The sequence below is a fragment of the Podarcis pityusensis genome (assembly GCF_964106645.2).
Source record: "Podarcis pityusensis genome assembly, chromosome: 5".
NCBI classification, from domain to species: domain Eukaryota; kingdom Metazoa; phylum Chordata; class Lepidosauria; order Squamata; family Lacertidae; genus Podarcis; species Podarcis pityusensis.
In genome coordinates this window covers 86,234,753-86,257,390 of record NC_138032.1, presented here as the reverse complement: position 1 = coordinate 86,257,390, position 22,638 = coordinate 86,234,753, and the positions used below count along the sequence as shown (strand labels likewise).

At 42.8% G+C, this 22,638-nt stretch overlaps 2 long non-coding RNA genes across 2 annotated transcripts in view; one reads left to right on the top strand and one right to left on the bottom strand.

Moving 5' to 3' along the window:
- The window catches only part of LOC308477716, a 29,932-nt gene extending 16,715 nt beyond the window's left edge, over positions 1-13,217 (bottom strand). Inside the window, exon 1 of the long non-coding RNA XR_013986671.1 lies at positions 12,501-13,217. This is a non-coding gene — a long non-coding RNA (uncharacterized lncRNA). The remainder of the gene's footprint in view (positions 1-12,500) is intronic.
- Positions 1,984-18,394, top strand: LOC308477717. The gene is made up of 2 exons (XR_013986673.1): positions 1,984-3,933; positions 18,112-18,394. It is a non-coding gene; the product is annotated as an uncharacterized lncRNA (long non-coding RNA).
- The last annotated feature ends 4,244 nt before the right edge of the window (positions 18,395-22,638 follow it).

The window sequence follows — 22,638 nt, the reverse complement described above, 5'->3', positions numbered from 1 at the left end:
ACTTCTCCAGCCAGAAGGCCATGGAGCACGGAAGAACTGCCCATCTTCAGATCTGATCCTTTCAAGATCCTTTAGTTCTTCACAAGGAGACAGAGCCTATGAGGGATGGAGCAGAGGCAGGGCTCAAATGGGTTCAGTTCACTCCCAACCCTTGTTGGAGAAAGTTTCTCACAAGGAGCTCTCCATGGTGCTGTGGCAACTAACCTGCCTCTGAACTCCTCCATGGGACCAAAAGAGGATACAGTGGTACCTTGGATTACGTAGGTAACATAATTTCGGGTTGCGAACGCAGCAAACCCGGAAGTGTATACTTCCAGGTTTCACTGTGCACGCATGTGCAGAAGCGCTCTATCACGCCGTGCGTGTGCGCAGAAGTGGCGCCTCTGGATACGGACTTTTCGGAGTAAGTACTGACCCCTGGGACGAATTAAGTTCGTATCCGGAGGGTCCACTGTGTTGGCGAGGTTGGAAACTTCCACTGCAAAATATTAGCCAAATAACATAATTTGGATGTGCTGGCTTGGGGAATAAGCAGCTGATCACAGCACAAGATCTGATTGGTCTCCCAGTTCACTGTTACTTTTAGTTCTTGCCAATTTAAACGCTGTTGCTGAGGGAGAGAGTGGCTAAAGATTTTCAGATCCAGTGCAGCAAAATTACTAAGGCATTCTTTCCTGAAATTCTGACAGAACTTTGATTTAGCTTCCCCCGATAACCGCATATAGGATCAGAATGCAAATGGCAAAAAAACCCCACTATTAGTCTGTTGTATGAGGTGGATTATACTCATCATGACATATAATATAATAAGCAACACTCTGGACAAGTATAGGCAACAGCCTTGTCAGGCATAGTCACAGCAATAAAAACCACAGTTGGAAGATCAATGTGATTTGGCCTGCTTTCCATAGGGAGTGTTCTATAAGCAGGTCTTAACGGCACATTTTCTTTTCAAACATGTGACCAATTAATAAGCGGAATTAACCACCCCAGTAAATAAGACAATGTGTGCCAGCCAGTTGAATTTGCTTCTGCCTCCAGGGTTAGGTACAACACTTGGTTCTTTAAAAATAGATGCAAACCACCCACGCCCTAACTCATGATCACCTGGGACATTGCAGGGCCTTTTTGCTCTGCAAGAGACTGGGGGCAAATTATTTCCTTGAAAATGTTGTTTTTTGAAAAGCAGTACAGTGGTACTTCAGGTTACATACGTTTCAGGTTACAGACGCTTCAGGTTACAGACTCCGCTAACCCAGAAATAGTACCTTGGGTTAAGAACTTTGCTTCAGGATGAGAACAGAAATCATGCAGCGGCGGTGTGGCAGCAGCAGGAGTTCCCATTAGCTAAAGTGGTGCTTCAGATTAAGAACAGTTTCAGGTTAAGAACGGACCTCCGGAACAAATTAAGTACGTAACCAGAGGTACCACTGTATATAGATTAATTAAGCTAAATGAATTAAGCCATCTGAATGAACCATGCCTAAAATTCATGGGTGGGGTTGCAAACCTTGGGAGCAGGGGTAGGAAAATCCTGGATTTCCAGATCTTGTTGAATTCTAACTTCAGCCCCAACCAACATGCCCAGGAATGTCAGGAGTTGGAGTCCAGAAACATCTGGAGGGCCACAAGTTCCCCACCCCTGCTGTAGAGAATGCCAAATAATCTAAACATTACAAATAATCCTGTCAATCAGGAGAGCTGGACTCATAACCATAGACTTTAAGTTAGCAGATGAATAAAAAGTATGCCATTTGGCAAAGAAGAACCAAGAGCATAGATTTGGGTGAGACATCAGGTGGGCTACCATGATCATCAGGTAGAAAACAAGTCCAGGAAAAGGAAAGTCTAGATTACATATTCCAGGTAGGCAAATTGAAAGGAAGAGGGCAGACTGCTTTAAAAATAGACTTGGATCAAGCCATCTCTGGTTTTGATGGAACGCTTGGGTGCAGACTGAGCTGGCATGCTAATAATACACTTTTCGTAACTCAAGCACATTTCCCAAACCTTTGCAAGTCCTGATTTGATGATAACAGTTATAGTGTACTATCCCAAAACTTTGAATGAGTTTCAATATGTCAGAGAAACCACCCACAATATTGCTATCGGAGCCATGAGAATGGACAAACAGGTAACAGATAGACAGGAAGAGATGGATTTGAGGAAGCATGCTGTAGTTTCCTTGCCATTATTCAATGGTTTAGATTCTTAAATGGGGAATGGACAAACAGTTGGTGAAAAGAGGGGAAAATGAGGCTTTTATTTCGAAGTAAACTAGTATGTCCTAGCTACAGTATGCACTGGGAAAATGTATCTGTACTGAATCATCCCCTACGTGTATTTGACTAAACTGTCACATCTACTTTCTCATATTACAGGGTTTTCCTTAAAATTTTCATTCTAAACCAGAACCTTGCAATTATGAAGACGCCAGGGACGTATGCTTTGTACGTACGTATGAGTCACTTGTTCTCATGGGACGAAGAAGTACCTTCTTGACATGGTGGGAATCATACCATCATTGTCCGATGAGTGTGACTTGTGACAACGTAAGCTCTGATCCTGCACAACATTTTCAGCATGTTTACATTCTCAATTGCGTTATCACTTTTCTACCATAAACAAAGAAAAGTTCCTTCTTTCTGACTATCTCTAGCTCTATCTACTGGAATCCAAAAACTGTATAATAAAGTCTTAACAAGTGGAACATTTTGTACAAATATCCAACTGTATGTCAGTGATACAACTGTTAGTAATCCACAACTAAACTGAAAACAACTTCATTCTTTGGTTAACCTTGAATCTAAGCCAGAATTCTGGTGGTTGGGCTTAATTTTAGGTCTAAATCTTCAAACGTCCACTAGAATGTCACAGACTGAATTCCCATCCTAAAGAGAGAAGGGCAACACCACCAAGACATAATAAAGGATGTAGGACCACCTAATGAATGTGTGGTGCCAGCCTACATACCTTGTCACCCACCAAGCCAAACATAGCCCAACAGGTGAGAGATAAGCTCCATGGTTTTTCAATCCTAAGCAGGCAACAAAAGCAAGATACTTACTGATTCTCTTCTCAGCCTCTATGTATACCTACAACTGATTTGGTTGGTCATACACACAAACACAAATGTATTCACATCAATTCACATAGTGCTTTGATGTCTTGCAGACCACAGAGGAATTTGGTTAGGTCACTGGTTATAAGATTAATGCTACAAATTTTATTTTTATTACAGAAAAGAATAAAAGTTTATTGAATGTGTTCCCAATTTCCATGTCAAGTAGAATTCCATTTTCAGTATAATACTTATACTCCCCCCTCCCTTAAAATTCTAATGCACAGCTATACAGCTACACATTTTGGGACATGGATATCAAAGCAGAATGATATGGAGAAGACTGGACCCATTTTTGCTCTCTGGGTAGAATGGTTTCTAACAAAATGATAGCAAATATTTATTGTAGAGTCTCCTGTTTTCAGATTTAGAGAGGAGGAACTCTGAAGGGATGGTAAACAACGATTAATCCTTCTTTTCAAAGCAGTTTTAATGTACTTTGCAAAACAATCAAAGAAGGGAGCCTTGCACCTGCATTTTCATGCGCAAGCTGCCTGAATTGGATTAACAGATGAGTACTATGATCGAGCATCAGGTTCTTTACATAAGATGGAAGCAACCTAACGACATATGGATCCTATACGTCTGGATTTGAAAACTGTAATTTGCTTTATATGGAGCTGCATTTAAAGAGCCTTTGGAAACTTCTCTTGGTCCAGAATGTGGTAGCAAGGGTGTGTTGACTAGTGTTCCTCTTTGGCAGGGGTCCTCAAACTATGGTCTGTGCGCCAGATCCGGCCCGCCAGGGTCCTGAACCCAACCTGCCCACAAGGCCCAAGGCTTGGAAGCAGCTGGGCAGGAAGAGCCCTGAGGTAAAAGCGTGTGTGTGTAACAAAGCCCTGGTAACGCGGTTTAACGGAGCGCTGCCCTTTTAAGCCGCCAGAGCCGCCAGGGTGGTGGCAAAGGAACCCTTTGCCTTACTCTCCTACCCTCCCCTCAGGTTGGCTCTGTGTTCGACAGAGCAGTGCCTCGCCGGCCAGTTGCCTCCTTAACCTTCACACGGGTCCCATGCGGCAGCCTTGGCAACCTTAAAAGTTAGGGAAACACCAAAAACACAGGCAACATAGGCAAATAGAATTAGCAAGAAGAGAAGTCTGAATCACAACAGTTCATTGTACAAGGGAATCTCCATGTAAATAGTGGTGGGTTAATCCTTAAAATAAAGCTCTCCACCCAAACTTCACCAAGTTTGAAAATAAACTTCAATGCAGAGAAAGCCATATGCATGAGGAACAACAATATCAAAAATAACCCAGAAGAAATGAAGTATAAAGGTGAGGTATAGGTAACTATAGTATTACTGATAGTGCCTGTTGTGTGTCTGTTCTGGCTATTATTTTGAAACAAGGTGTTTTTTAAAAATATACATGAACAAGAGCATGTTTCTGGCACCTCTTTAGTCTGGCTCCCAACAGTGTCTGAGGGACAGTGAACTGGCCCCCTGTTTAAAAAGTTTGAGGACCCCTGCTCTGTGGGATCATTTAAAACCTTTTTACAATAGCTGCACTGGACCAGGAGACCTAAAGGGATATATTTCCCCACCCCACTCCCTCTCCCTTCCCTCTCCCCTCTCCACCCCATGGCGGCTGAAATATGACAGCCTAAGAAATTGGAGGGGGTGTGTGTGTTGCGGGTCTTGCCTACACTATGGACCTCCTTGCCTCAAAAGATCTGTTTAGTCCCCTTATTCCAGGAGGTTTGAGGACTGTTAAGGAAGACCTCTTTTTAAGCTGTTTTACCTGCTGTAACTTGTCTGCTTTTTTCTTGTTAAACTGTTTTGTTGTATCATGGCATTATGTTTTTATGATTTGTTTTGTATACTGTTGGATTATTCTTAGTGGCTCCAATTTTGTAAATGCAAGCAGAAGAGTAGGATATAACTGCTATTAAGTATATAAAATTGTAGAGGTTTTTAGGCAGAGGTTTGCTGGCCATCTGTCATGGATGCTTTAGTTGAGTTTCCTGCATTGCAAGTGATGGACCAGATGAGCATCAGGGTCCCTTCCAACTGTTGTGAATTTGCGTAAGTGGGAGGACACCTGTATTAGGAGAAATTTGCACCAAAAATGCTGATGAATTTTAATGAGCACATTAAAAAAAACCATAGACAGATATGGAAATGTTGGAGAACTGGATTTGGAAAATGGACAAACAGAGAAACTGAAATTGAACAGATTCACCCAGCTGATAAAGTCAGGGCCAGCACCAACCTTTAGCATAGTGCATCTGATGGATTCTCTGCCACTAATGACTTCTCATGGTGATGCCACTTCCAGGTCAAGATAAATCAAGATGGCAGACCGAAACATGACTTTGGCATGACTTCACCCAGTCTTTGGCATGATGAGTCTAAACTCACAGATTACACGACCCGTTAAAAAAACACAGTATTTTTTGGTCTCGAAAAAATCCTGGGCAGTGTCAAGCACTCCCCGCTATTTGTATATACTAAAAAATGGGGGAGCATCCCATTTCCCCTTTTGTCCTAATAAACCCATATATATATATATATATATACACACACAATCTGTCTTGCACCTTGAGGACCTATTCCACTTATAACTGCAAAACTCTCCCAGGGGAGCAACTGCACAACTAGGAACACCCCAGGTTCCTTAATATCTTGTCTAATGCAGGACTGGGACGTGGGTGGCACTGTGGGTTAAACCACAGAGCCTAGGACTTGCCGATCAGAAGGTTGGCAGTTTGAATCCCCGTGACGGGGTGAGCTCCCGTTGCTCTGTCCCTGCTCCTGCCAACCTAGCAGTTCAAAAGCACGTCAAAGTACAAGTAGATAAATAGGTACCGCTCCGACAGGAAGGTAAACAGCGTTTCCGTGTGCTGCTCTGGTTCGCCAGAAGCGGCTTAGTCATGCTGGCCACATGACCCAGAAGCTGTACACCGGCTCCCTCGGCTAATAAAGCGAGATGAGCTCCACAATCCCAGAGTCGGTCACGACTGGACCTAATGGTCAGGGGTCCCTTTACCTTTTAATGCAGGACTAATCCTACCATTATACAGAAGGAGGCAGCTTCTTCAAGCAGTGCTGAATACTCAAGCACCAATCTGCTTCAAATGGGTGGTGGTGGGCAGCATCATACTGTATTTTGCCCCAGACTTCAAACTGTCGTGGGTTGCAAGACCACTTGAGAACTCAAAAGCTTGTTCACCATCTGGCTATATTTTTAGTTGGGGCTAATAAACATACTGTCCTAGTATGGATTTTGGAATTTCTCTGCCACTGTTTCCCTCCACAGGATGTTGCTGCATTTTTTTGTAGCATCTTTCAGAGCAAGTTTGCCTTCCACTGATTGCTTCCCATGGCTCTACCTTTTAGTGTGAGTTATTATGACTTCTGGACCATCTGGCTCTGATTTCTATGACTCACTGGATTTTGGATTATTTTCATAGTCTGACAATTTGGAGGTCTAGCTGTGAGTGGTTAGGGTGTGAATGGGCATGTTTCAACATCTGCATTCCCCTTGTTTTTCCAGTTCTGTAGCTTCCCTTCTCCTCTCCAGCCTGCTCCTCTTACTATTTTTGCAGGTTGCAACTGGGAGTTTTCTTGGTTCAGAACTGCACACTTTTGGCACAAGTCAGTCATAAATCATTTTCAACCACTCCCTTCTGGCAAGGGCGGTTTCCCACTAGCACTGCCGCTGGGAATCCAACAGATTTAGCTACATTATTCTTCATATTGAACTGATTTTAATCTTGCCTTGCTACAGATTTTCCACAAATGTAAACAAGAAGCACAGCTTAGCCCACAGCTTAAAACAGCATTTATGCATACATGGCAAGAAGTGCAAAGGCTGAGCATTCAGAGACTTAAGCTCCCCTATTCAAAACTGGGCAATGAAAACAACTCTCTAGGAAATGGAAACAATCCTTCAAAAATACTAACATTCATTCACTTTCTCTAGGAGTCTCAAATTTGTGAAAGCCTCTTGTTGAGATGCCAAACTTTTCAGAAGAAGGGTCACCCCTCTTCCAGCAAAGAATATTGCATAGATGCTGCTATCCAAGTTTATATTGCACCTGCCTCTCTGGCAGTTGGGATGTCCTCAACAAGCATGACACTAGGCTGTTCACCGTCTTGAAGTTGTACACTTACAAGCACACATAGTATAATACAAGTATAATACAGCTGAAGCAATTTTAGGAGGATGTTTTGGAATGCTACCCCCATTTGAAATCCCAAACTCATGCATTTATGTTGAGATTTGCTAAAGCAAACAGACAGGAAAAGCAAGCTTTGTGAGAACTGATCTCATTCCCAAGAATCATTACTATGCCAAGACATTGCAAAAGATAATGCAGTCCTCAGTGGCTTTGCAAAGGGGTACAAAATGACCCGAGAAAGGATGCAAAGCTTGCAACAGTTGGCTATGGATGATTCCCAGTGATGAATGGGATACTTGCCAAAGCCCCTTGCCAGACAGCCATCAGCAAAGCTCATTTTCTGCCCTGGGAAGAAGCAACAATGGGAAGGTGCAGTGAAAGTAGTACCCTTCACACCCTGCCCCCAAGGATGAATCTCCAGTGTGCCTCAGAGAGTCAGCTAGTGCACAGAGGGCATAGCTGCACACCCAAGGAGGAGGAGAAAAACTAGGTCAGTTATGAATCATTGGAGATCAGTTGAGTTGACTCATTGCGGTGTCTGCTGATTATATGTGCTACTTTGGTGACTCTGGTTCCTTGCTAAGCTCTGCTGAGCAATCGTAAAGCCTTGAAGAAGCACGCTCCTTGCATTTTGTGCTATTAGAAGCTGCCTTAACTTTATTGATGGGGCACCCTGTTTCTGTTTAAATTGTGTACATTTGCAAAATAAAAAAGGATGGGAACAAACATTTGCAAATTTTAAAAGCAGAGCATACTATTTAAGGGAAAGACAGAGGAGGGATTGAGCAAGAGGGGGCGGGGATCCCTCAGCTGGGAGGGGAGGCTTTGCACTGCCTATCGGAGCAGCCCCGATCTCAACTCCTACTTGCATGCAAGCAGGAGGGGAAAGGAATCACACTTCAAAACGACCTTGACAGATTAGAGAACTGGGCCAAAACAAACAAGATGAATTTTAACAGGGAGAAATGTAAAGTATTGCACTTGGGCAAAAAAAATGAGAGGCACAAATACAAGATGGGTGACACCTGGCTTGAGAGCAGTACATGTGAAAAGGATCTAGGAGTCTTGGTTGACCACAAACTTGACATGAGCCAACAGTGTGACGCGGCAGCTAAAAAAGCCAATGCAATTCTGGGCTGCATCAATAGGAGTATAGCATCTAGATCAAGGGAAGTAATAGTGCCAGTGTATTCTGCTCTGGTCAGACCTCACCTGGAGTACTGTGTCCAGTTCTGGGCACCACAGTTCAAGAAGGACACTGACAAACTGGAACGTGTCCAGAGGAGGGCAACCAAAATGGTCAAAGGCCTGGAAACGATGCCTCATGAGGAACGGCTAAGGGAGCTGGGCATGTTTAGCCTGGAGAAGAGGAGGTTAAGGGGTGATATGATAGCCATGTTCAAATATATAAAAGGATGTCACATAGAGGAGGGAGAAAGGTTGTTTTCTGCTGCTCCAGAGAAGCGGAAACGGAGCAATGGATCCAAACTACAAGAAAGAAGATTCCACCTAAACATTAGGAAGAACTTCCTGACAGTAAGAGCTGTTCGACAGTGGAATTTGCTGCCAAGGAGTGTGATGGAGTCTCCTTCTTTGGAGGTCTTTAAGCAGAGGCTTGACAACCATATGTCAGGAGTGCTCTGATGGTGTTTCCTGCTTGGCAGGGGGTTGGACTCGATGGCCCTTGTGGTCTCTTCCAACTCTATGATTCTATGAATCCCATCAGAGCAGCCCCATCCCACTCCTACTTGCGTGCATGCAGGAGGGGGCGGCGATCCCTCAGCTGCAGTCCAGAATCTTTCAGTTTCACCCTTCGCATTAGTGCAGGCATGCTTTTTTTTCCAATTGAGATGAATACATTGTAAAATCTCAGTTAATGTCAGTTGGTCTAAATCAGGTATAAATATATTTGGATGCAACAAGTATACTTGGTGTTATGTTCCTGTTCATATGTTGTGAACTTAAAAGTTGACAGACAACCTTTATTACTGCGTAATGTACGGTACTTTACAATGTTCCTGACATATATTTCAGCTTTCTGGATTCATTTGCATAAAATTGTTGCATAAAATTTGCATTTAATTTTAATGATTCTAAGAATGTCAGGCAAAATGGTCGGGCCCTGTGCATGTTCACTTCATCAAATCATGCCCCAGCTCTCATGCTATCTGTTGCTGCTGCTGCATGTTGTAGTCTCCATCATCTGGGGCAACAGATTGACAAAGGCTGCTGTAGAGTCTCAGGAGTTGAAGCAGCCCAGGAAAGGAGATACTAATAACAATGGAGAGTTTGTTTCTTTGAAGTTTGACCACAGTCATTGTTCCTTTCTGTCTCCTCAAGACCTAAGTGTAAATGTAAGTTAAACCCAGAAATTTCTGTGAGGAGCAATCCTAAAAACAGCTCAATAACTTTGGGGCAAAATCCTAAAAAAAGCTCAACAACTTTGGCCAGCCCTCATCAAATCAGTGGCGTAGCGTGGGTTGTCAGCACCCGGGGCAAGGCAAGTAATTTGCACCCCCTAACCCTGAGTGAGCCAGGTAGGGGCAGAGAGCTGCGAGTGCGAGCGCGCCCCCCCAGATGTTGCACCCGGTGCGGCCGGCCCCCCTGCACCCCCCACGCTACGCCACTGCATCAAATCTGGCCCTCTTTGAAAAATGTTTGACACCACTGCCCTAAGCACTCCATGTAAGGACAGAGGAGAAGGAGTGGAGGAGGGTGGAGCTTTTCGGCTGACATATCTAGTGGTAAACCAGGCAGTAACTTTTCCAGGGTTCTGTTTTTCACTTCCAATCATAGTGCCAGTCTTCCTGTCACAAGGAAGGAGGAACTGCCTCTTGTCAAATGAGCACAACAACCCCTCCCCAGTGAACTGTTCTTTAGTCATCATAAACCCTGCATCAATACATTTTGAAATGTTCAGGTTCCCTGTTTAGGGGGAACTGTACCATATATGCTGCTTTTATACAAATCTCTCCCCAAACCACGGGGAATCCCTTTTTAGATTCCACCTCATCAACTTTATCTCTCTCACCCTGACCTAGCCATTGTGATCCACACGACGGTCACCTCCAGGCTTGACTATTGTAACTCGCTCTACGTGGGGCTGCCCTTGAGACTGACCCAGAAACTCCAGCGGGTGCAGAATGCCGTGGCGAGACTCCTTATGGGGTCTTCGCTGCGAGATCATATTCATCCGGTACTATACCAGCTGCACTGGCTCCCGGTGGAGTACAGGATCAGGTTTAAGGTGCTGGTTTTAACCTTTAAAGCCCTATACGGCCTAGGACCCTCGTACCTACGGGACCGCCTCTCCTGGTATGTCCCACAGAGAAATTTACGGTCTGCAAATAAAAACATTCTGAAGATCCCAGGCCACAGAGAGGTTAGGCTGGCCTCAACTAGAGCCAGGGCTTTCTCGGCCGCGGCTCCAATCTGGTGGAACGCTCTGTCACAAGAGACTAGGGCCCTGCGGGACCTGACATCTTTCCGCAGGGCCTGCAAGACAGAGCTGTTCCACCAGGCCTTTGGTCAGGGCGCAGCCTGACCCCCTCCTCTGGCAATCTGCACAGAATTTTGCTTAATGGTTGTCATCAATTTGATTTTAATTTGATTTTAATTAATTTTATAATGAATGTTTTTAGAATGTTGGATTATTTTGATTGTTGTTAGCCGCCCTGAGCCCAGCTTCGGCTGGGGAGGGCGGGATATAAATAAAATTTATTATTATTATTATTATTATTATTATTATTAAAGCTGTCCTGCATCTAACACAATATCCCATACCTATCCTGAAATTTGACAAGCTTTTTATTACTTAGGGGCATCTCAATGGCAGAATGTTCTCAAACAAATTACGTACAAAACAATATGGGGGGGGTAAGTGATTTTTTTAAAAAAGGTGCATTTTAGAAGATTTCCAGAGTGATCCTAACCGTGTCTGCTCGGAAGTAACTCTTACTGAATTCAGTGGGGCTTACTCTCAGGAAAGTGGGGTTAGGCTCACAGCCTTAGATTTTGCCCTTTGGTTGCAATCCTAAGCATGACTTATTTGGAGAAAGGTCTAGCTGAAATCAGTGAGATATACCCTGAGTAAACATCTCAAGAACTGCAGTTTTAATGTGAAATACAGTGACATTTCTATTTGGGGAGATTCTAACGGTTAAGAGACAGGTTTTATTTCATTTTCTTTGTTCAACGTTTGTGCAACCAATGTTTTGCTTCTGGTCATCCTCAAGAGAAAAGGAGGGCAAGAACAATGGGCACATGCAATTCATAACACTGATTTGGTCCCATGTTGCTTGTTGGTGAGTCTTCAGCTTGATGTGCCTTTGCATCCTGAAAATAATTGTAACATCTACAAAAGGTTCCAGTCTTTGCTATTCTTTGACTCTTGTAAGTAGATACTTCAGCTGAGCCAATTAATGTTTAAAATATTTCATGTCTAGATTAGCATAATACGTTCCTTCAAGACTCTGATTTCTTTTTGCTGTGTTACAAACTAACACATTGGAAAAAGAAGCACTAATCCTGAAATACAGCCTTGAACTTCCCGGCTATTATCTTCTCCCCACTGTGGGAAGTTGGGAACTGATTATTTATGCCTGCATTTCCTCTCCTATGACTGTTATCTGCTTCCTGCTCTAATCCACAGAAATACGTTTCTGCTTATGTGACTACTTATAAAACTTAGTCTTCTTAAAGAAATGCCTTTGGTGTGAAGATCTTGCTTTGTCAGCAGCAGCTGAAGAATTTACCTGTTAAGCTGAAGATCTTAACATTTGCTTTTATGTTTCTCCTCATAGATGCCAGGCTAAAGACCTATATGTCAGACTGAACAGGGACCCATGACAACTAGAGTTTATGCTGAATTTTGAGGCAGAAACTGCTGTCAAGAATACCAGGCCCCTCAGACTCACTTGTGAACCACCGTGAGACCTCTGAGTATAGGGCGGTATATAAACTCCAATAATAATAATAATAATAATAATAATAATAATAATAATAATATACCCAAGTTTAGGTATCTTTGCTTCCTTAACTTTCCAGTGCCACCAATTCACTCAGAGTGCTTTGAAAAAGCCTCCTAGCACAGAGATGGACACCAGCACTTGAGACAGGATGAATTATAAACTAATATTATTGGTTTATTAAAGGATGCTATAAGAGAATACTGATACTTGGGGCTTTCCCTCCCAGCCAGAGCTCACTGGAGCTCCAGCACCTCTTTTTCTAGAAAAATAGCCCTGCTGGTACTTACATTGGGTACTTATTGACAGTTTCTGAAAACTCAAGAGACCATGTTCCTAACACCAGATCTCCAACTCTTCAAGTGGCTTTTACCTCAGGCCAATTTTCCTGGAACTCCACCTCAGGCAATAACTCCCCAACCCAGTCCACTTATTGGGGATAATCTGCCTCTGTACCCCAAAACTCTACTTCTTGGACATTTTAGCCCATTTGTATAAACTTCCTCTGGTAAGAGGATAGCCTCTCAGGCTACCTCAGCCACCAACTCCTTTCTCTGATCTTCCCCAGACGATTATTCCTTAATAAATGTCTATACTGCCCTTCATCCGAGGATCACAGGGCAGTTTTACAATATAAAAACACAAAAATACATAACACAGATAAAACACTGGGCATTCTGAATAACACATGGGCCGTTAATATATATAGGCCTCAGTCCCCCCCCCCCCCCCGGTTTTATTCCTCACACTTTCCTCATCAAGCCCTTTATTCCCACCAACTTTCAGCAAGAACTACTGAGACAAAGGCTTACAACACCATAACAGAACAAGGCCTCGGACTCTGTAACAGAAGTCACAGAACATTTTATCCCTTCAGGCACAAATATAAGCAGGTTTTATATCTAATTTCTCCACAGCCGCCCTGTGCTGTGCATTTAAAGGACGTGCATTTAAAAGTTGGACAAGTTGAGTGTGGCTTTCCTCATCCTTCTAAGAGCTCCATGGAGGAAAGGTGGGGTATTAATGTAAGAATAAATAATAAAATGCCTAAGTCAACTCTGCTGGCTTATACAGGACATGCCCACTTGTTGCTCCAAGTCAAAAACTCTGGAAATGTTTTGAGTTTGGTTATGGTTTCTAAAGAATGTCACAACTAGTACTTCAGCACAAGCAGTTCTCATGCAGAGGGGGCATTTCGTACCACATTTAGAAACAACTAAAAGAGGAAGTAACAAATTCCCTCTGCTTCTTTTTTAGATTATTTCCCTTTAGGAAGGTCAACAAGGATGCAGATCTTTACATTTCTTGCTGACATATCCAAAACTTTCACAGAATCATGTTGGGTCAAGTAAACAATCTCTTTTCCTTTTTCGGTCATGCGATAGGAGGCGATTTCTTTCTAAGAAGAAGGAAACTTCCTTCTTTTCTCCCTAGTATTGGAAGACTTACCATGTTGGACAAGGGTTCACAAAGTGCACATCCTCTGCTCTCATTGAGCTCTCAGACTCCCTGAAGGCTCTTTTCCAGGAAAACAAAGGGCACTTCCACACTGACATTATTATGGGACTGGGATTCAATCACATATCGGCCCATTTAAGATGCACAGTTATGGATGAAAGGGATTAACAATTGCTGGATGCATTGTTGTATCATTTTCCTGCAAAAAAATAAAAATTGGGTGGTTGCTCATTTCAACATATAGAGGGCCACTGGTTCCCCATTTCTTATCTAGGGATCTGATGGAAAGTAGTAGTAGATCTATACCTGTTTGCTCCCGCTTTATATTTGTAAACACAGCCAACAGCACAAAAACACCATAAGCCTCTAATGCTTTCTCAAATAAAGGAAACGATTCACTTTTTAATCCAGATAGCAGCCAGTTGAGGCAACATTATCTTGAGGATCCAGGAATGAGTTTCACTCAAAAGGCAAGGTGAAATGTGAGGAGTGGAATTCGTCTTCTGTCTGTGCAAGCATTCCTGGGATGATTCCCCTTCTCCGTGGTGGACCTTGGGGTCTCAGATTTCAGTGGCGCTCTGTGCAATGCCAAAATTCGGTGCCCTCCCACCTCTTGCCCTACATTCTTCATCATAACTGCAGCACCCTCAAGACTCTACCCCCAGTGCGATTGAACAGGTTGCGCTCCCCTAAATCTGCCTCTGCCCTCCTCCTCCCCCCATGTGCTATACTGGGGGCTTTTTCAATCCACCCCAGCCATTTCAGGATAGCCTGGGTGGGGAGAGGTGGGGGGAAGCCCCCTTGCCCAAGTAGAAGTCCTTGTCTAGGGCTTCTGCCGGCAGGGCTAGTTAGGTGAAACCTGCATGGTGTGTTTTGCATTGCACCAGGATTTTGGTTGGGGTTGTGGGTTTTTTTTTTGGGGGGGGAGGTTGCCCTAGGTCTTCCAAAGAGTTTTACAATCAATAAAAAGCTTGTAGTTAAACACAGAAATGTCATGGACTGTTTCAGTGTTCCCATAACAAAATAGCAACCACTATCAAAAGTAATACCCAAAGTTTTTTCTTGTGTCCAGGCTTTTCTTGTGTCAGACCTGGTTCTTGTGTACAAGTGGATGGATTCAGTTTTGCTTCTTTTTTTAAAGACAGGTACATGGATGTAGCTTTCAAGGGCCTCTGGCTGAAAAACGGAATAGAAACAAACTGTTAACAGTCATGGATAGTGAGAGACCTCTAGCAAGGGAGTGCAAATCTGTCCAAGTTTCAAATGTTTTCAATCTTAAATTCTGTTCTTCATATTTCTGGAACAGTTTGCCACACACACACACGTGTGCATGCATATACTTCATACAAATCCATCAGCATTTTAGTGTGGATTTCTTCTAGCATACTTATTTTTGTAATCAGTTTTGACTAATGCACTTTTTGTAAGCAATTTCCCTTAATAAAATTAATTGTAACTTGTAATTTTGACTACTTATATGCATTTTTGTGCACGCTTTACTCTAGTACATGCACATTTCTTGTTATACGTGGCTGGAGATCCGCATTGCACAATTTGGGAAAATGTGAATTTCATAGGATGGTTGTGTTTCAGTTCATATATTGCTTCAAAAAGTGCAAATTTGGTAAGTTTGCCTGAATAAAAAATCTACTCCTTGCTACCTCTAGAGTAGCAGAAGTACGTCTCCCAATTGCTCGGGCCTGGAAACAAATGGGACACAAAGAATAACACCTTGTGTATCTACTCTGCCCTATGGGTCGGCGGGTTTATGGGAAGGCCCACTTCTGAATGAAAGAATACATGTTTTGTTTCCAGAAGACCTGAGATTCACCTCTTAGTATTGTCAGTTAAAGGGATATCATGGGAGCAGGGCTTGGGAAGAGTCTCTGTCTGAGACCCTGGAGACCCAGCTAGCATAAATGGTTTGAGGTTAGTTGGGTCCCTGTCCTGGCTCTTTATATGTTGCAATATTTCTGTGGGAGAGCATGTGCTTTGCAAGTGTAAGGTCCTAGGTTCAGTTCCTTGCATTGCCAGTTAAGACGGGGACTTAGGCAGCGTGACAGACAGCTGCAACCTCAGACAGCTGTTTTCAGTTAGACATGACAGCATTGGGCTGGAAAGACTAATAGTCTGATTCAGTGAAAGGAAGGTCGGCACTGATGCAGAAACAGGGAGCGAGGGAACCTCAAAAGTAAACTGGAGTTATGTTAGATTTCGCCCTAGTTGTGTCTCCTCTAAAACAAACACATAGCTTAGTGCAGGGGTCCTCAAACTTTTTAAACAGGGGGCCAGTTCACTGTCCCTCAGATACTGTTGGGGACTGGACTATCGTTTGAAAAAAATATGAACGAATTCCTATGCACATTGCACATATTTTATTAGTGGTGCACAAAAAATCAGGAGAAACAATACAGTATTTAAAATGAAGAACGATTTTAATCAACATAAACTTATAAGCATTTCAATGGGAAGTATGGGCCTACTAATGAGATGGTCAATATCCGGTTCCATATTTGTCACTGCTAGTCGTAGCAAGTGATGCAAGTGTTCATCAGTTAGTTGGGATCTGGTTGGAGATTTCAGATGCTTCATTCGGGGAAAAGTCTGTTCACAGACATAGGTGCTGCCAAAGATGGTTGCAATTTTGAGTGCATGGTTCCTGAGATTCAGATATGTCTCAGAAGGGAGAGATGCATAGATATTAGTGAGAGTGAATTATGTAGGACATTAAATTTCTGCACCTAAATTTCTGCCACTGCTGTGGCAAAGGGATCTACTATCATTCAAATAACTAAATTTAAATTATGTGAAAACATGACGATAAAAAAAAGCATGCAACAGAAAACCTTACGTGGGCAAGTTTCAGATTTAAGCAAATGATAAGGCAAGGCAAGGAGCCCTGTTTAGGGAATGATTTAATGACTGATGTTTTAATGTATTTTTAATCTTTTGTTGGAAGCCTCCCAGAGTGGTTGGGGAAACCCAGCCAGATGGGTGGGGTAGAAATAATAAATTATTATTATTATTATTATTGAGGTTAAAACTTGGTACTCTGTTTCTAGTTTGATGTAGGTGCTGTGAGTCACATGTATAACTGCTAACAATGCATTTTAACATGTTTCCTTTGTTCACTGTCTATTTCTGTATGCTGATAAAGAGGCGCCAGAAACATGCTCTTTTTCATGTTTTGTTTTGTTTTTTAAAAAAACCTTATTTCAAAATAATAGCCAGAACAGACACACAACAGGTGCTATCAGTAATAATGTAAGTTACCTATACCTCACCTTTATACTACATTTCTTCTGGGTTATTTTTGATGTTGTTGTTCCTCATGCATAGGACTTTCTCTGCATTGAAGTTTATTTTCAAACTTGGGAAAGTTTGGGTGGAGAGCTTTATTTTAAGGATTAACCCACCACTATTTACATGGAGATTCCCTTGTACAATGAACTGTTGTGATTCAGACTTCTCTTCTTGCTAACTCTATTTGCATATGTTGCCTGTGTTTTTGGTGCTTCCCTAACTTTTAAGGTTGCCAAGAAGAAGAAGAAGAGTTTGGATTTGATATCCTGCTTTATCCGAAGGAGTCTCAAAGTGGCTAACATTCTCCTTTCCCTTCCTCCCCCACAACAAACACTCTGTGAGGTGAGTGAGGCTGAGAGACTTCAGAGAAGTGTGACTAGCCCAAGGTCACCCAGCAGCTGCGTGTGGAGGAGCGGAGACGCGAACCCGGTTCCCCAGATTATGAGACTATCGCTCTTAACCACTACACCGCACTGGCTCTCCGCCACATGGGACCTGCACGCATATTAAGGAGGCAACTGGCCAGTGAGGCGCTGTTCCAGGGCACAGAGCTGGCCTGAGGGGAAGGGTGGAGGGGAAGGGTTGGCATGGAGGAAACTGGTTGATTCAGGACCCTGGCGGGCCGGATCTGGCCTAAGAGCTGTAGTTTGAGGACCCCTAGCTTAGTTCTTTTTTTTCAACCACCTTTCGAAGATAATGAAGTCTCCCTGTCCCTTTATTTTACGACGATAGTGCTGCTATCAATATGGGGTGGGGAGCCAGGAAGAGAGCAAATGTTGTGTCTGATATCCTCACATGTCAATGGATGAGGTCAACATCCCTAGCCAAAATAAAAGATCTGGAGCAGTGGCGGAGTTAGCTGCATGGGCGCCCAGAGTGGCGGCCATGCCGTGCACCCGGGGGGTGGGGTGATCTGCTGCGCATGGGGGTGGGAGGGCGAGCCCCCCGCGGTATGCCTTTTTGTTACCTCCCTCAGAGATGACACCTGGGGCGAACCGCCCCCACAGCCCCCCCTTTCTATGCCACTGATCTGGAGGTATTTGGGGGAATGGTACACCACGATGACCAAAAGAACTTCGCTCTGCTGATGACATCTACAAAATTGAATGGTCTCTGAATAATATTTTGTTTCCTTTGTAGGGTTATGGCATTACATTTATACCAAACCTTATGGTACAACCGCCTTTCAGCTTTACAATCCTGGGTTGTGGTGAGAGAGGCAACTAACTTGTGACATATAAACTGTTTGGCTAAGTTAATAACAGGACAAGCTCCTCCATGTTTACTCAAAAGTGGGAAGGAACCAGAGACATCCGTAATACATTCCAGACTTTTGATCTAACAGTAATTATAACAAGTCTGCTTCAATATTTCATGTCTGTTTTCTGTGTGATTACATTTAAATAAATTAAAAAATTTAAAAGTACGGATGTATGAATCTGTTAATTCAAGTTTTTTTTCACTTTCTCAGTTTGTCATATTTCTGCATCAGTTTGCGATTAAAAAAAAAAAGTCCACATGAACATTTGTCAGCAATTTTGGGAGCGACTCCAGCCATGGATCAAGTGGGGCACTGGCCAAGGACCCAGGAGCTTTGGGGGGGGGGGGCATCTCATTGACCCCAGATCAACCACAATCTGCTGATTCCTGCTAGTTCTAACATTAGACAGTGGACTGTTCCCACAAAGGTCTTCTTTTCTACTTGGGATAGGTTTGTGCTGCAGATTTCACCTTTAGTAAAATGCTAAACTTCTTAGTCATATATCAGAAAGCACATACCTAGTGGGTTGCTGTTGTTGCTGTTGTTGTTTAAAGGTGAACAAATGTGCCACAACATTGCATTCTTTGCTGGTGCTCATGTGCTAAAGACAACTTATGTCAACAGCTGCAATGTTGTTCTTGCTTGTGCACACACACACAACCTTCTTACATTCATTACATGTAGATAGGAGATCACAACAGTGTTGCTGAAACGTTACTTATGGGAGAACTTTGCAATGGCTTTCTTATTTATTCGACTTCTTGTGCAGAAAGTCTCTCAGTGATTAATTTCCTGCACAAATAAATTACAGTCTGAATGTTGCCTCGTGAAGGTATGTTACGATAATTCAGGTGCAGGGAAGAGCGTACAGAAAACGTGTTTATAGCAAACAGTTTTGTCATCGTGCGTATGGTTTGAGGTTGCCTCATGTGAGTGATTGCATTGGTTTGAGTCTGTTCACCCAAATTGCATCAGTCCATCTCCATTTGCCACGGTCATACAGCTTCCTTTGTTTATGCTCAAATGCCTACTAGTTTAAATGCAGTTTATGGAACTGTGGTTTTACGCTGAGGCCATCTTCTTGCTACATAATTGTGGGCTGAGTTTCTAAACAAGCTAGGATGAGACTTTGAAAAACTCTTCAGAATGAGTGGGTGCTTTCGTAGGCCCATTCTGGTTCATTTCCTTTTTAAGAAAGCACCACATACCACAGGGTTCAGATCTAATTGGGGATTATTACTATCATTATAATACAAAAGCTTAGCAATTGTTCCCTCACTTTCAACCAATCACATACAAACTTTCCGCCCTCTGTATGTAAAATGCTAGGCTTTATTCACAGTTTTCTTGATTAAGCTAAAGGTCAATTTTTAAAACCTCTTAGTTCCACTACTTCACTTTTGAATGAACTGATGAATAGACACACTTCTCATAACTGAAGCCATATTTGCTATGAGGTATTATTGTAATAGGAACTGGGGAGGTGGGGGGAGAGAGAAATATTCAAGACAGACATTTCTCCTAACAAGAAGATGAAGCAGTTGTGTGTTAACCTGCAAGGTACTTCAAAAAGCACTCATACTCAGGTTTTAATAGTGGTAAGCAAAGTTACTGAAATGTAAAAAAGTGATCAAAAGGCAGATGACTGATCAATAGACAGTCTATTATATGCCTAACAGTACAAACTGAGCTCATGGCTTTTTGTTCTTTGCCAGGCATAGGCAAACTCGGCCCTCCAGATGTTTTGGGACTACAACTCCCATGATCCCTAGCTAACAGGACCAGTGGTCAGGGATGATGGGAATTGTAGTCCCAAAACATCTGGAGGGCCAAGTTTGCCTATGCCTGTTCTTTGCTCTTTGTACCTGGGAAGTGCCTGGGCTCCCTTCTCTTTTTATAGCAGTTTTTTAAAACTTTCCAACTCTCAGCCTAACTGCTGTCATGTTCCATAATAACAATAACAATATCCATACAGGGTGTCATAGACATCAAGTTGGTGATCGACATAAAATTATCAATAACATCGCATGATGAAGAACACATGACAACTAACAAATCAGTGAATCGGATTGCTAAGTCGGCTGAATCAGTCCTCAGGAAAACCCTGGGGAAACCAATATGTTTTGAGCAGGCAGGTAAACGTTGATACCATAGGCACCTGCCTGATTTTTACTGGGGGTACATTTCAAAGAGCAGGTGCCACAACCATAAAGCCTTGGTTTTTGTAGACATAATGTGAGCCTAGATAGCATCCTAAAAAGCAGAGACATCACCTTGTCAACAAAGGTCCATATAGTTAAAGCTATGGTTTTCCCAGTAGTGATGTTTGGAAGTGAGAGCTGGACTATAAAGAAGGCTGATCGCTGAAGAATTGATGCTTTTGAATTATGGTGCTGGAGGAGACTCTTGAGAGTCCCATGGACTGCAAGAACATCAAACCTATCCATTCTGAAGGAAATCAGCCCTGAGTGCTCACTAGAAGGACAGATCCTGAAGCTGAAGCTCCAATACTTTGGCCACCTCATGAGAAGAGAAGACTCCCTGGAAAAGACCCTGATGTTGGGAAAGATGGAGGGCACAAGGAGAAGGGGATGACAGAGGACAAGATGGTTGGACAGTGTTCTCGAAGCTCCCAGCATGAGTTTGACCAAACTGCGGGAGGCAGTGGAAGACAGAAGTGCCTGGTGTGCTCTGGTCACGAAGAGTTGGACACAATTAAACGACTAGACAACAACAAGGTGAGCCTCAGAAGCATGTGGCACTGCTAAGAGTGTTTCTCCTGAGGAACATAGTGTCCAAGCAGGGTGCACAAGGTAAAGTGATTCCAAAGATAATTTGATCCCAAGTTGTTGAGGGCTTTCTATGTTAAAAGCAAAACCTTGGTCTGGTACGATACTGACATCCAGCGCAGTTCTTTTCAGCAGCAGTGTTCCATGTTATCAAATGGCCGCACCCTTCAGCAATCTCATTGCAGTAATGTTGCTCCTTCAAACTTGTACACCTTTGCTAAAATACCCTCTGTTTATTTCTGCATTAGTGTATTTCTTCATTCCACTGGTAAATGAGCATGGAAACATGTTCATGGCTACTCTTAGAAACCTAGAGCCTTCCAAAGCTAATTCAAGTGTGTCAGTGATAAGCAATGGAACTCTCACAGCCCAACATTTCATCCCATGGATGGCTTTGCATGTTCTATGCTGGGGTGTTGCCCTCTACGATCAGGTAAACTTCATGTCCTGAGTTTTGGTTGTTAAATGTGAAAACATCTCATTTTTAGACTCAGAGTGCCTTGACCTACATACGCGATGTACCAACCAAACTCTGGCTTTCAAAGTCATTCTGATTTACAGTCTGGTTTCCACCCTTCAAATTCCACTGAAGTTGCTCTCACTGAGATCATAGACTGCATTCTTGTTATCAGATCTACAGGTATCTATTTTGTTCTTGACCTGTGATACAGCTAGCCACTCTGTCCTTCTTGGCTCCCTCCTTGTTTTGGGCTTCCATTCCTTTGTTCTTTTCTACTTCCTCTCCTATTTGGTTAGGGTTGCCATATTTCAAAAAAAAATAAAGACCAGGACACACCAAAGTTGTTTAGCTTTTTTAAATACAAAACACAAAAAACCCCGTGATTTTTCAATTGACTTGCCTAAGATCCAGGACAACGCACCATAGGAAATTCCCCCTGGATGTTAATTCTGCCTTTGAAATCCTGGTTATGTCCAGACACATGGCAACCCTATATTTGGTGATCACGATTCAATATTTCTAGAGGGGAAGTTCCTCAGCAACCTTCCTCTGTCTGGAAGACCCACCAAATCATGGCTTTTACTTCCACATGTAGATGGCAACAAGCAATGTCTCTCTAGTCAGTCTCACCTCGCCATCAGCCTGATGGATAGATCAATGGATACAGAGGGAAGAATTATACATTATATTAAACCTACAACATTGCTGTGACTTTTCTGCGGTAGGACAATCTGTAAAGACGGAGGATAGATTACACTTAACTGATATAATCAACTCTAAACTATTATACAAACCTGCTTAATGTTTTATTGTATAATTTACATTGTATACACACGTAATGTTTCTTGGGGGATGGGGATTATTTGGTTGTAAGTACTTTCAGAAACTGAAAAATAAAGTTTAAGAACTAAGAAAGAAAGGAAACTTCTCAGCATGTGACGTGAGCCATTCTGGTTCTCCTTTGTCTCCCTGTTTCCTGCTAAGCTCTGGAGAAGTGGAAGCATGTTTGCACATGAATCATGGCAAGTTGTGACTATAATGAGCATAGGTGCGGAAATGAGAACAGCCATTCCAGAGGCTTCCAGTTCTCTGGGCAGCAGAACTGGTGGATATCCTTGAATTCTTCCCTGAATTATAAACAATACTCGGTAAGGTTG